Source organism: Perognathus longimembris, chromosome 2 (assembly GCF_023159225.1).
Source record: "Perognathus longimembris pacificus isolate PPM17 chromosome 2, ASM2315922v1, whole genome shotgun sequence".
Lineage (NCBI taxonomy): Eukaryota > Metazoa > Chordata > Mammalia > Rodentia > Heteromyidae > Perognathus > Perognathus longimembris.
Window position 1 is genome coordinate 131,065,720 of NC_063162.1, and position 15,213 is coordinate 131,080,932.

The window sequence follows — 15,213 nt, forward strand, 5'->3', positions numbered from 1 at the left end:
CCTGTGATTGTATAGATTTTCCAAGTCTACAATTATAAGCAAATGGCTGTGGTCTATGTGGTCTATGGATAACTACAACAGATATGTAGGAAGTAAAATACAGATGCCATTAGGACAAAAATCTACAGAAAAACTAATTGGAAAATTATATTTTCCTTCCTTTGTTTCAATACTATGGGTAATGTAAAATTCTTAGTTATGTGTCTAATGACATTGATAGAATAAATTACATTGTTAGCACATATTAACTGGAGGTTCAGGAATGGCTCAGGATTAGAAATAGCTAGTGAGAGATGTTAGCTGAAGCAAAAGGAATTTTCCTCAAAATCCTCAGAAGAATTTATATCACAATGTAAGACTTGATTAACCACAATGAAAGATAGCTTAGGAAAATTTGTCACTTCAGGTGGGCTTCATGTTAGTGATGCCATACAGTTCACATGCTCCAGTTTATCAAGGAAGTTAAGGATTGAAGCAACCCTTTAACCATATTACAAAAACCTTTCTCTGGAAATCATCAGAGAATTTTTTAAGACAAAAAATGGCACCCTAGGATATAATAGCAGATAGAACAAGTCAAGTAATGTCTCTACCTGAATTTTTCTGGGATTTGATGTGAGGAACAAGCTGTCAACCCAATCTGTTACCATAACCCTAGCCTGAACCCTAAAGGAATCCAATGTAAACATCTTAACAAAAAGTAAGACATTGTTAGACCATATCTTGCTTTATGGAAAAGGCAAAACAATAAATGAACCATTTCTTCCTTATATAGCAAATTAATTTTCAAATTCTGAAATTCATTGGCAGTTTTCTGAACTACCTGTATTTTATTTAAAAAAAAAAAAAACAACTCGGCTCTTTTAACTGTAGAGTAAGCATTAAATTCAAGCAGCTTCCCACATATAAAACACTCTGTAGACCATAAAGTATTCTAAGACAGCAGCAACACTCATTTAATCCTAAAATTTACAGCATGTTGGTTTGGGTATCTTTAGTTGTGGAGTAGGAAATGAGTGGATATCAAATGAGAGTGTACTGCTGTTAGAGAAAGTGATTTCCTTGATTTTTTCCCCATTATTGTCAAGAATAGAAATGATTATTTCCCTAATCATAACCATAATTGTTTCTGCAATTAAAGAGCTAAGCAAACTTTTAAAAATATCACTGTTTTAATGTGAAAATATTTACTGCACATTAGGCACTGTTCTGGGCACTAAGGCTATTGAGAAAAAAAATTTCTTTTCAAACTTGCTGTAAGCTTGGCACTAGTGGTTCATGTCTGTAATCCTAACTACTCAGGAGTGTGCCATCTGGAGTATTTACAGTTCAAAGACATCCTGGGAAGAAAAGTTAGCAAGGCACCATCTTGAATTAATCAGCAACAGGCCAGATAGGAGGCATATCTTAACTCATAGAGAGCCAATAAAGCAAGTAAGTAGAGCATGTATGATTTCCTGAACCCAAACCTGGATCAACAATAAACAAAACAAGGGAAACTTTTGCATTTTCTTAACAGTGTGAGCATTTTCCAAGAATTTTACTAGTTTTTACTTTCTTATGGTAGTCTTTTAAGGAAATCATAGAGTTTAAAATGATTTGTCATGGTTTAAGTCTCTTAAATTTCAGACTCAAACTTTCTTCAGACTTACAGTTCTTTACTTGGTCTGCAACTGGTTAACTTTCTCTGAATGTCTGAAAATAACTCAGTACTTCTTCTATGCATAGTTGTGTAGTATAGACTCTGTACCCATATTTTCATGGTTTAAATCTTATTTCTGCCACTTATGTGGAGAGATAACAGCCACCCCCATCTCAAACTGAGAGAAATAAGCACTGATTATTCATTATTCCCTCTTGCCTGTGGGTTACCTGAATGAGGTCAAGGTGTGCTTTTACAATACAGGATGGTTATGTACCTGCTGTACCTGTCTGCCATCTTCCTTGGAGCTATCCAGGACATTTTTTTCTTCTTGGAGTGATGGTAAAAGTATAAGAGAAGAATCCATTCCTGCACACATATTTTAAGCCTTTGTTTGTCTTTGTTGGCTAACATCCCATTGGGATTTGCTTCAAAAATCAATAGCAGTCTTCAAGAGTCCTTTGAAATTTCCAATTTGATGAAAATTAGAAATGACTTTGTATGCAAACATTTCCTTACAAATGTGGAAAAGTTTGTCAGAAGCAAAGAAATAATGAACTACTAGGGGCTATAAAGAATAACCTGAAAGGGGGCTGGGGATATAGCCTAGTGGCAAGAGTGCCTGCCTCGGATACACGAGGCCCTAGGTTCGATTCCCCAGCACCACATATACAGAAAACGGCCAGAAGCGGTGCTGTGGCTCAAGTGGCAGAGTGCTAGCCTTGAGCTGGAAGAAGCCAGGGACAGTGCTTAGGCCCTTAGTCCAAGGCCCAGGACTGGCCAAAAAAAAAAAAAAAAAAAGAATAACCTGAAAGTTTTGACACACCCTATATCTTCATTTTGTACCAGTTGTCTCATGCATGCATACATTTGTCAAAACTGAAAAAATTGCATAATCTAAATGGATGAAGCTGACCATTTGTAGGTTGTAACTTAAGCAACCCGCAAGGTCAAGTCCAAAATAATTATTCAAGAAAAGGTATAGAAGCCATGAACAAAAGAGCATCAATAGGCTAGAGAATGAAGGAGAACACTTTTGAAGAATTAAGTACCACTGAGTCCTTCATATTTCTGGCCTCACATTTGCTGTGTGTATAACCCTCTCAAGATTGCTTTGAGAATTACAAAAAGCACTTGAGTGTTGGTACAGGATGAGCTAGGTAAATAGTAGTCATTGCTATTTCTGCTGACTCTGTTCATCAAATGGATCCCATCTTCAAGGCTCAAATATTCACCCTGTGTCCTGTCATATCCTAGGAAGGATTATTATTTCCTATGAAGCATAGTTTTTGGTCCAAGAAAAATGTTTATGCTTAGATGAGGCCACTTCAAGTGGCCAAGGTATTAAAAAAGACTCTTCTATAGGAAGGACTATCAGGTGAATGATGCAAGTTTACCATTTTTATTAAACGTGTGCCTTTATTTCCACCTTCTGAGCCAGATAAATGGATATCTTTACATTATCTAGGTTCTTCATAACGCATGTGTTTCTTTTCTAATGGAAGTATATATTACACAGTGATAATCTAATTCTAGTGATACCGTCTCTGTGAGGTTGTCTATATGTTCTCTATGAAATTAACTTCTTTCTATTGTAATTGTCATTGGTGTAAGGTACTCTCCCTGAGGGCTACATGCAGATGCCCCCACCTCATTAAGTCTCCACCCAGTTACCTGGGTAACCAGCAGACCTGGAGGCAGTTACCTCTCCTTTCCCTGAGGTCACATCCTAATTCACCTGGCCACACCCCTTGCCCCTGCCCTAGATATAAGGCAGGGCTGGGTGGGGGTCTCTCTCTCTCTCTCTCCCTTCTCTCCGGCCATGGATCATCTTGGCCACAGGCCAGCAGTTCGGTAATAAACTTTCTCTCCTGCCTGAATACCGCGTGGCGTTCTCCTTTACCGGCTACCTACTTTAAAAACCTAGCATATATGGTGCTGTGACTCGGATGGGGCTTAAGAGTCAGGACAGGCGGAATTCCCATCTATTTTTCTTCTTTTTCTGGGAGTATCCCCAGTCCTGACGGCCCTTTTTCCGAGAACCGAACTGCTGCGAGTCGCCACGCGGCACTTTTCACTAATACCATTGCTGGCCTCCACACCCACCTCGGCCTCCACACCCACCTCCACCTCCACACCACTTGTCTACCCTGGTGAGTGAAACTGCTGCTGCTCGGGGTCTCTGCCGCTCTGTCCGCCGCTTCTGCCACTTCTGCCTGGTAAGCTCTCATCCACTCACCAGGCGCCTCTCTCCTGTGTTTTTTGGGTTTTGCATCACAGTCACACCCAAGCCGGGAAACTGCTAGCACGCCTCTTGACAGTGCAATGAGGCCTGCTCAAAATACTCGCTCAGATACAGTTTTTGCCACTGCAATGGTAAATGGTTAGAAGTCACTTATATTCAGGCTCTCTCTCTCTTTCTCTTTTCCTCTCTTTCTCTTCCTTTTTCTCCCTCTCTCTCTCATCTTCCTGCTTACTTGCTTACTTTATAAAATTCCCAAGTCATACCATCGTTGTGTGCCTTGCTCACAAAGCTGCCTCTTTTCATAGACCTCTGAAACTGAGGCTTGACCACCAATGTGCTTTGTCAGCAAAGATATCTAAAAGTTCTTTTCTCTAGCATTGACCACGTGGTGAATATTGGGTTTAACAGGCATCAGCTCAGGCGCCATTATGCCATGCCACGTGTTCTCTGTTAGTGTGTTTGTGTCCTCCTGCCACCCCCCTCAACATGGCATCCCACTGGAGTTTATCAAAATATGGTTTCTCCATTTGATAATCTGAAAATTGTTGTTTGCTAGCAAAATTGTTTTTCTAACCGACCACGTGGTTCTAAAATATTGGGCAAAAAAAGAGAAGTCATTTACTATTGGAATTCCAAAAGAGTCTACTGCTGAAATTCATTTTTGCATGCTGTAAAACCTATGTGCACAGTGTGTATGTCTGTGTAAATGTCATTTGTTAGTATGTCCATCTAGCTATATATCTGTGCTAAAACTCATCACATCTACTGAGTTTTGTCATTGCAGAATTCTGGCAAGTATTTGGTCAGTTCTTGACAAGGTACAGGTAAGCTCTAGTCCCCTTGGTCTCCTTGTTGTTTTAATTGGAAATAAAAAAGGGCTTTTGTGGCAAAGATGCCTTGGATTGCAGTTTGAAGCCAGCCCGGGCAGAAAATCTCTCTCAAACTCCATCTCCCAACTAACCAGCGAAGAGCCAGGCTGGAAGCATGGCTGAAGAGACTGATCTCTAACCAGCCAAATGCTGGAAGTGGAGCTGTGGCTCAAGTGGTAGAGTGCTAGCCTCGATCAGAAGTGCTCAGGGACAGTGCCCAGGCCCTGAGTTCAAACCCCGTGAATGCCAATGGGGGCAAGCCATCCCAGCAACAAGCACTTAGACCCCTGGGACTCAGCCAGTTCAGGGAACAAGGATCATGGAGAGGAGTAAGAGAATTATGTCACATCCTAAATGGAGTCAATTTGTCTCGCCCTTTCAAAATTAATCAGCCGGGGATCAAGAGATAGTAGCTTGTCCATCTAATGTCCATGCCTGAGTATAAGAACTGTCCAAGTCATCCAATTTTTAATTTTGTGCCCTAAGCCCTTCCTTTTGCCTTAATATTTTTTTGTCCAGCCCCTGCCTCATGAGACTTCTTCCAGGCTTCATTCAAGGACTGGCATCTACCACCAAGGGACCCTGCTGCTCGCCTTCTCCAGGAGGGGCCACATTTCTGCCTTTTACCCCTAATGCCGACGCCCCTTGCCAGCAGGAAGCAGCCAGAGAGAGTCTTCTTCCTTTTTCATAACTATTAAAAGGCTGGAATGTAAGGTCCTCTCCCTGAGGGCTACATGCAGATGCTCCCACCTCATTAAGACTCCACCCAGTTACCTGGGTACCCTGCAGACCTGGAGGCAGTTACCTCCCCTTTCCCTGAGGTCACATCCTAATCCACCTGGCCACACCCCTTGCCCCTGCCCTAGATATAAAGCAGGGCTGGGTGGGGGTCTCTCTCTTTTTCCCTTCTCTCCGGCCATGGATCATCTTGGCCACAGGCCAGCAGTTCGGTAATAAACTTTCTCTCCTGCCTGAATACCGCATGGCGTTCTCCTTTACCGGCTACCTACTTTAAAAAGCTAACAATTGGCTTTTCTAATCATTCATTATAGCCATGACTATATTATTACAGGTGACATGTTTTATGCCTGGATTCCCAAACTAGAACTTCTAAGAAATATTTTCTTATTTTTGTAATTTTCTCAATGTAGTACATGATGACTAAGTATGATTAATAGTTTTCATTGAATAGAATTGGGAATAGAATAGAAATAAATTAGCAAAACATTATGGGATCTCACTTCCCCCTCATTTTAAAAAGTGATATGTACCAAAAACACTGCCTGTGAGTTATACCTCAATACAATTTACTTTCAAGAAAAAGTCTCTGATCTTTACTCCAACTTCCACTGTACATGAGTCAGAAAAGCATTCTCTTTTTTCTATTCTTCACTAGTTAATCATGTTATACAATAATACATTCTTGCTAAAGGATTTCAACAGACACTTCTCAGCACAAGAAGTATATATGGCCAATAGATACATGAAGAAATGCTCGACCTCACTGACCATAAAGGAAATACAAATCAAAACATCACTGAGATCTCATCTCACTCCAGCCAGAATGGTCATCATCCTGAAGACAAATTAAAAAATGCATGTAAGGATGCAGGGAAGAAGGGGCCTTAGTATATTTTTAGTAGGATAGTAAACTATGGAAATCAGTATGGAGAATCTTTGAAACACTAAACATAGAGCTACTATATGATTGGTGATGCTAGCCCCTGAGCACTTATCTGAAAGTTGCATGATAGGATGCAACAAAAGTCTCTGTACACCTATTTTCATTGCAGCACAGTTCACAGTAGCCAACTTATGGAAACAGTACAGATGCCCTACAATGGACAAATGCACAAAAAAATGGAATGGAAAAAAATATGATAGAATTTTATGCAGCTGTAATGAAGAATGAATTTATGTGATTTACTTGGGAATGAATGGACTTGGAAAATGACATACTGACTGAAGTAAGTCATGCTCACAAACACAAAAGGCACATGTTTTCTCTTGCACATTTTTTTGTTCCAAACTAGAACCTCCTATGTAAACACACAGGGACATATATATAAGTTCAAAGATTATATGCAAAAATAAAACTCTGGAGTAAATTTTTTAAACAATTAACAAAACATATATGAGAAAGCAGATACAAGTTTGAGTGGTAAGGATACTGCGGCGTGGTGAATGAGTGAAAAGGACGAGAAAGGAAGACAAATAAAAGAATATCCAATGGCAGATGTGATAAAGAAACTGGGAAATGTGAAATAAGTCTGAAGGGACAGGCAGATGAGATGGGGAGAATGATAAAGTGGGTATCAGGACACCCTTGTACAACAATTGATGTTTAGAAAATTAATTAATTCACTTGCTAAATCTTTAAAAAGAAAGAGTTTTCTAAAGGCAAAGAATAAATACCCTATCAGGTAGTCCCTTTTTATTTCAAAGATAGGAATGTTTATTGAAAAACTGGATAAGGAAGCAATATTGCCAAAGCATCTAAAAGAAAAATTTTGGTTATTACTACAAAATGATCACTGAACAGAATGATCTTTTCAACAAATGCTGCTAGCACAACTGTATACCTACATAAAAATGAACAGTCATTAATCTTGTGTCACAGTTAAAACTAAACATAAAATGGATGACAGAATTAAGACACAAGATAAATCTGTGAAATATCCAGAAAAATATGAGATAATGTCTTGATTTTTATTTTAGATTATGTTAAGATTTCTTAGAACTGTTAATAAAAGTATGAAACATAAAAAATGAACACATTGGGCATTATCAAACGAAATGTTTTTTTCTCTTTAAAAGATGCCATTAGGGGGCTGGGAATATGGCCTAGTGGCAAGAGTGCTTGCCTCATATACATGAAGCCCTAGGTTCGATTCCCCAGCACCACATATATAGAAAATGGCCAGAAGTGGTGCTGTGGCTCAAGTGGCAGAGTGCTAGCCTTGAGCAAAAAAAGAAGCCAGGGACAGTGCTCAGGCCCTGAGTTCAAGGCCCAGGACTGGCAAAAAAAAAAAAAAAAAAAAAAAAGATGCCATTAAAAATAAAAATTCTTCTGGTCTAGTCGGTTTGGGGTTCTAAATGCTTCTTGTATCTGTATAGGCCTTTCCTTCTGGATATTTGGGAAGTTCTCAGCTAATATTCTGTTAAATAGGTTGCCTATTCCATTAACTTCCTTCTCCAGGTTTTCCTCAATATCTATTATCCTTAAATTGGGCTTTCTGATTGTTTCTTGAATCTCCTGGAGCAATCTGTTTTGTCGATTGGATTGGTTTTGTATTAATTTTTGATCTTTCTCCATAGACGCTAGGGAATCTTCAGCTCCTGAGATTCGATCCTCTGCTTCAGTTAGTCAGGACTGTAGGCTAGCTACTTGATTTTGAATCTCTTTTCCTTCTGACTGGTCTTTCCTGATGATTTCCATGCCATCTCTTAGGTCCTGGACTTCTTTACTTCATTAACTTCATTAATTTGGTTCTGAGTGTTGTCTCTCAAATCTTTTAGCTGGGTAGCTATCATTTGACTCTTGAAGTTCATTTATCTTTCTATTTGTGGATGCCATGAAATTCTCCATTAATTTTTGCTTTGCCTCCTCACGCTCTAGAATAATGGACTGAAGAGCTTCAAACTTTTCATTTATCATGTTTATTAGTAGACTTTGTAGAGCATTTTGGGGGTTCTCTTCTATGTCTTTGATTGACTGCTCTGCTTCCTGCTTGTTTTGAGTGGGAGATAAGGCTTCATTGTTTGCCATCTTTCTTGTGTTTCTTCAGCCCATTTGGATTGGGAATGCCAATCTACAAACACCTGTGAGCACCATATAAGACCCAAAGCAGACCTTACCAAGCACTGTTGTGTAAATCTTACAAGTTCACAATTATATACAGATACCTTTTATACCTGTGTATAAAATTAGATTTGGTGTAACTAAAGAATACAATTTCAATATAACAACCAATCCTGAGCCTTGTATTCAGTAGTTACTTATTTACTGTTACAACCCTATGAGCAATTCTTGTTCTTATATTAAGTTTCCTTTGGACTGGCTTTCTCTATGAACTCCTTTGTTTCACTCAAATTAAGCAGGGATACCCTCTATCCAATAACCAGGAGTCAATGGGATCTGGAGGACCTAGAAGTAAGTCAGGAGGGTAAGTTAGAGGTAGTAAAGAAACTAGAGTAAAATGTTTGGGGGGGGGGTGATGATTTTGGTTTAGTTTCAGTGACGTGGAAATGTGAGAAGAGTAGAATAAGTAGAAACAACAAGGTTAAAATTTAGACAGTGGAGAGTTACCAGTAAAGAGTGGAGGTGTTATTCATAGAAAAGTAATTTTTAAAGAAAGAGAATACAAAGAGAGAAATAAAGAAAGAATACTGGAAGACAGATGCACATAACAGAGAAAAATTATTTAAAAAAAATAAAAAGGAAAAAAATACTAGAAAAAGAAAAAAGAAAAAAAGAAGAAGAAGAAGAACAACAACAACAAAAAAAAACTTGATAGAACCAACAGGTGAAAATGGAAAACAAAAACAAACCAATGATGTTTCAGAAATGAAAATAGAAGAAAAAAAATAAAAATGAAAGCTTAAAAAACTTTTGAGACAAAACAAAACAAAAAAAGTCTTCCTTGTTTGGGTGGGCTTTCTACAGTCTCTGGTTTCCTTGCGATGGGCTGCAGTCTATTCTGCCACTTGGCTGGTTTGACTTACTTTCAGTTTGCAGGGGGTAGATCTGCTCTGACCCACTTCCCCTGTTAGTGAAATCCTGGGCTCTGTGGTTCCCACAGCTTGCAGGTAAGACTTGGGTGTCCTCTGTAGGTGGCGGATGTGAATAGTCTCGGAACCGTGGCTCTTCCCGTCTGCTGTAGGGCCACTGCCTTTAATGCCTGGCTCTGAATAGGCTGTGGACTCAGCGGGGCGGGGCACCTCTGGCCTGGTTTACTTGGCTCAGGGTTGCTTGCCTGGGGAAGGTTCCCCCCTCCTGGGCTGGGCGGTCTTCTGGGCAGAGCTGGGTATGGAATTCAGCTCCGTTTCGGCTGGGAATTGGGCTTCTAAATGTGACTGTTTGTCTTGGGAAGTTTGTTCTCCTGTGTAGCTGTTCCTTGCTGCCGATAGCTGCTCGCCACTTTCACTTTTAGGAATTCCGGCGGGCAGGGTGGGCACCTTGAGCCCAGCCGAGGCCCAGGACAAGCCCCCGCCTGGGCAAGGGTCATTCTCCTGGGCAGAACTGGCTCACACTGGTTGGTCCCTCTTGCCCTTCTCAAAGATGGCTGCTTTGTCCTCGCTTTCCCCAGGTGGGCTTTAGCTCCAGTCTGGTCTGACCCTTTGCCAGTGTCAAAGATGGCGCTTTGCTCTGGTGGTTGGGGAAGGAGCTGCTCTGTGGGCATGAGTGAGACTGTCTTTCGTGGGAGTATTCACGCTGTCTCTGTGATTTCAGCCCGTCCGTGCTCAGCCTGAGATCTGTCTGTACGCTGCCATCTGGAGGATTTCGCCCTGGTCTCTGTTGAGCTGCGTGGGGTGCGCAGCGTGGTGCCGGCGACAGCACTGGCGGGGTGGCGAGACGCCGCCCAGAGCTCAAATCTGTGTTTTCAGACCAGCAAAGTCGATTTTTCCTTCCTGGCTGGAATCCCTGTCCTGTTATAACTTATTTAGGCAGTCTATCTAGGGTTTCTCTGGGGTGGGAAAACTGCGATGTTGGGGGGAGCTCAGCTAGGGCTTGGCTGCTCCTCTGCCATCTTCCCAGAACAGCTCCTGGATTGGGAGGATTAATATAATCAAAATGGCAATATTGCCAAAGGCGATCTACAAATTCAATGCAATACACATTAATATCCCAACACCATTTTTTAATGAAATAGAGGAAACAATCCTGAAATTAATATGGAATAAAAGACCTAGAATAGCAAAAACAATCCTAAGCAGAAAGAACAGTGCTGGAGGAATTACAATACCCAACTTCAAGCTGTATTATAAAGCTATAGTAATAAAAAACACCTTAGTATTGGCACCGGAACAGACCTGAAGACCAGTGGAACAGAATTGAAGACCCAGAAATGAACCCACAGAATTATGCCTACTTAATCTTTGATAAAGGAGCTAAAACAATAGTTTGGAAGAAATATAGCCTCTTTAACAAATGGTGCTGGCAAAACTGGTTCAACACATGCAACAAACTAAAACTAGATCCTTATATATCACCCTGCACCAAAATCAATTCCAAATGGATCAAAGATCTTGAAATCAAAACAGACACCCTGAAAACACTAAAGGAAGGAGCAGGAGAAACACTTGGGCTCCTTGGCACAGGATGGAACTTCCTCAACAAAGACCCAGAAAGGTTACAAATCAAAGAAAGGTTGGACAAATGGGACTGCATCAAACTGCAGAGCTTCTGCAGGGCAAAGGACAAGATAAACAGAAAGCCCACAGATTGGTAGAAGATCTTTACTGGCCATTCAACAGACAAAGGCCTCATATCTAAAATATATGCAGAACTAAAAAGATTACCTTCATCCAAAACAAAACCGTAAAGAACCAATATCCCCCTCATCAAGTGGGCTAGAGGCTTACAAAGAGACTTCTCTGATGAGGAAATGAGAATGGCCAAGAGACATATGAAAAAGTGCTCTACATCACTGGCCATAAAAGAAATGCAAATCAAAACAACATTGAGATTCCATCTCACCCCAGTAAGAATGTCATATATCAAGAAAACTAGCAATAACAATTGTTGGAGGGGATGTGGCCAAAAGGGAACCCTACTTCATTGTTGGTGGGAATGTAAACTGGTTCAGCCACTCTGGCAAGCAGTACGGAGATTCCTCAGAAGGCTAAATATAGAACTCCCCTATGACCCAGCAGCCCCACTTTTGGGTATCTATCCAAAAGACCACAAACATAATCACACTAAAGCCACCAGCACAACTATGTTCATCACAGCACAATTTGTCATAGCTAGAATCTGGAACCAACCCAGATGCCCCTCAGTAGATGAGTGGATCGGGAAAATGTGGTACATACACACAATGGAATTTTATGCCTCTATCAGAAAGAATGACATTGCCCCATTTGTAAGGAAATGGAAGGACTTGGAAAAAGTTATACTAAGTGAAGTGAGCCAGACCCAAAGAAACATGGACTCTATGGTCTCCCTTATAGGGAATAATTAGCACAGGTTTAGGCAAGTCACAGCAGAGAATCACAGGAGCCCAATAGCTATACTCTTATGAACACATAAGATGATGCTAAGTGATATGAACTCCATGTTATGGAAACGATTGTTATATCACAGTTGTAACTACTTTCAACGTGCCATATGTAACTGTAGCCTCTATTATTGATGATCTTCTTGTATCACCTTCCTGTGGTTGTACCTACACTATCTCTGTATCTTATCTGAGTATATTGGAGACCGGATATATTGGTATTAGAACCAGGAAATTGGAAGGGAATACCAAAATGGAGAGACACAGGGTAAAAGTAAAAGACAAACAACCACAAAAGCAATACTTACAAACTGGTGAAAATGAACTGAACAACTGAACAACTCATGGAGGGGAGGGGAAGGGGAAGGGGAAGGGGGAGGGAGGAGGGGGGAGGGGGGAATGAGGGACAAGGTAACAAACAGTTCAAGAAATGTATCCAGGGTTGCCTCATATACATGAGGCCCTGGGTACAATTCCCCAGCACCACATATACAGAAAATGGCCAGAAGTGGCGCTGTGGCTCAGGTGGCAGAGTTGCTAGCCTTGAGCAAAAAGAAGCCAGGGACAGTGCTCAGGCCCTGAGTCCAAGCCCCAGGACTGGCCAAAAAAAAGAAAAAAAAAAGAAAAAAGAAATGCATCCAATGCCTAATGTATGAAACTGTAACCTCTCTGTAATTCAGTTTGATAATAAAAAATATATATATAAAATAAAATAAAAATTCTTGACTAAGGTAGTGGTTCAGTGTTAAAAGTATATGTATGATATATGTGAGGCCCTGCACTCTAACCCAAATAAAATAAATCAATAGTCTTCACAATGGAAGAAAGTTGCACACATAGAATTCATGAAATTAATAAAATTATATATGTATATATTTGTTGAAGACTTCTTCCAGATTATTCAATGAACAATTAAAATGTATTAATTAAAATCAAGCAATTTGATTTATTTAAGGCAATACTTAACAAAAGAAGATATATAAATAAAAAATGTCAGCATGAAAATATGTTAAACATTATGGAAAAATCATTATTTCCATATATACAAATTTTTAGAGAAATATTTATATATATTATATTATTATTGTATAAAATTATCAGAGAAAGATGCAATGTAAGACCACAATGCAACTGAATACCTAATCGAATTAACACTTTGAACAGATCAACCACACCAAGTGTTGTTGAGATGGTGGAACAACTAGAACTCCCTCTTTAATAGAATGAAAATGGTGTAGCCAATTTGCAAAACTGTTGGACAGTTTCTTTGTAACTAGGAAAATAACACAGAAACTCTACTCTAAATATTTATTTATCTAACAGGAAAGAATTCCTATATCTGTAATAGGGAGGTCAGATTTGGCCAGTGCCATCATTAACTGTGGATCAGATTAGAGCAGAAGCCAACTCCATCTTCACTAAGATCTCCCCCACCCTATCCAGGGAAGCTCCCCTTTATTATGATAAGTTATGTAAATTGACCAGCTGAGGCCTGGGAGGTTCAAGGGAACCTGTGCCCTCCCATGGAAAGGCGTACCACCTGACATCAAATCCATGTGCCCTCCAGAGTGGGCGTACCCACCTGATGTCAAATCTATGTGCCAATTCTAAGTAGAATGATAGGTTGGTCCAAACAGATACTATGAGACAGACTATAACTCTATTGGCCACCTGCATGCGGCCCAGCATGCTCTATAAGTGCTGTATCCTCATTGGCCACTTGCGTGTGGCAAGTTTGACTGTGATGTTTGCCTTATAACCAGGCTGGAAGGCCACACTTGCATGCTGTTCCAGCTCCGAGTCTGGGCTGCACATGTGCAGGCGGCTCCAGCTCCCCAGTCTGAGCCGCGACCCTGCACACATGGGTAGGCAGTTTCGGCTCCTGAGTCTGGGCTGTGACCAAGGCCGGTCAGTTCACTTTTTATTCACTTTTTACTTCCCCAATAAATTCATCTTTTTTTTTTTTTTATCATCTGGTAGTTGGAGACTGTGTGGTGGACTCTTGGGGGAACCAGAAATCCCCTCCCTTGGGGGGGACCCATTTCATTGTAGCAAACCCCCACTTTACTTCATATCCAATACTGACTTGGATGGATACTTACATTAGAATTATTCACATTGACTGGAAAGTAACAATTATCAAAGTGTTTATTAACAATGATTGGGTAAAATTGTGGCAATCACTTTGCTAGTGAGAAAGAACATCTGCTGGTATGTGCACCAAGGTTGAACTACAAACATATCATGGTGAGTAAAGGAAGCTAACCAAAAGAGTGGATATACCTAATTGTATCTATAGAGAATGGTAAAAGTTGTGAACTAAATTACCATGCAGAAGAAAGGTCAGTATTTGTGGGGGCTAAGAGCAGAAGAAAATATGAACTGCAAGGGACCAAATGTAATATTCTAGGGTTTTGAAAACATTTTATATCTTCCTTTGTAGCAGTAGTTTCAAAGATTCAATATGTCTGCCAAAATATAACCAATCATATATTTTATATAAATTCAATGTACTCTATAAATAAACCCTCAATAAAGTATATTTACAAAATAAGGTTTCCAAATGACATGGAATGAATGAAACTACCTGTAGAAATGAAGAATTTATAAATAACATTTTCATAAATACAAAATGTATGAAGAACAAATGTATCAAACAAATATATTTTTGTGCTAAAAATCAGCATTGTACAGATATGAAAGGCATAAAAATGGTCTTTTTTGCTAATCTTTACTGCCTATAAAATCTTTACATCTGCCTACCCCTACTCCCTTCATTCCCTAGGTGAAGAGACATTGTTTTCTTGCTCCTTTCCCTTCTCTCCTTATTTCCCTCCCCCCACATTATTTTGAAAACGAAAATCTATTCTTTTTGAAACTGTTGTTTATATAAATAAAAGTGCAATCAATGTGCAATTGGAAGTATTCACAGAAAATGAATTACACATTTCCTATACCATCGTCAGAAGTTAGAAAAAGTACTCCCAAGGTCATTATAATGTATTAATACTCACAAAAACTCTTGAAGTGCTGACTTAATTTTGTGCATCCCCTAAGGAAAACCTTTCTATTTGTTTTCCCTTACAACTGGCCAGTTTGAATCTGTTCATTGATTGCATGCTTGTTTTTCTCTCTTTTCTACTTAAGGTGTTTACACAGAGCAGAACAGGGATTAAGGGTCCATTTACAAAATAAACACATTTTTTTCATATAGTTCAGTTAGAAGTAAGCTTTAAA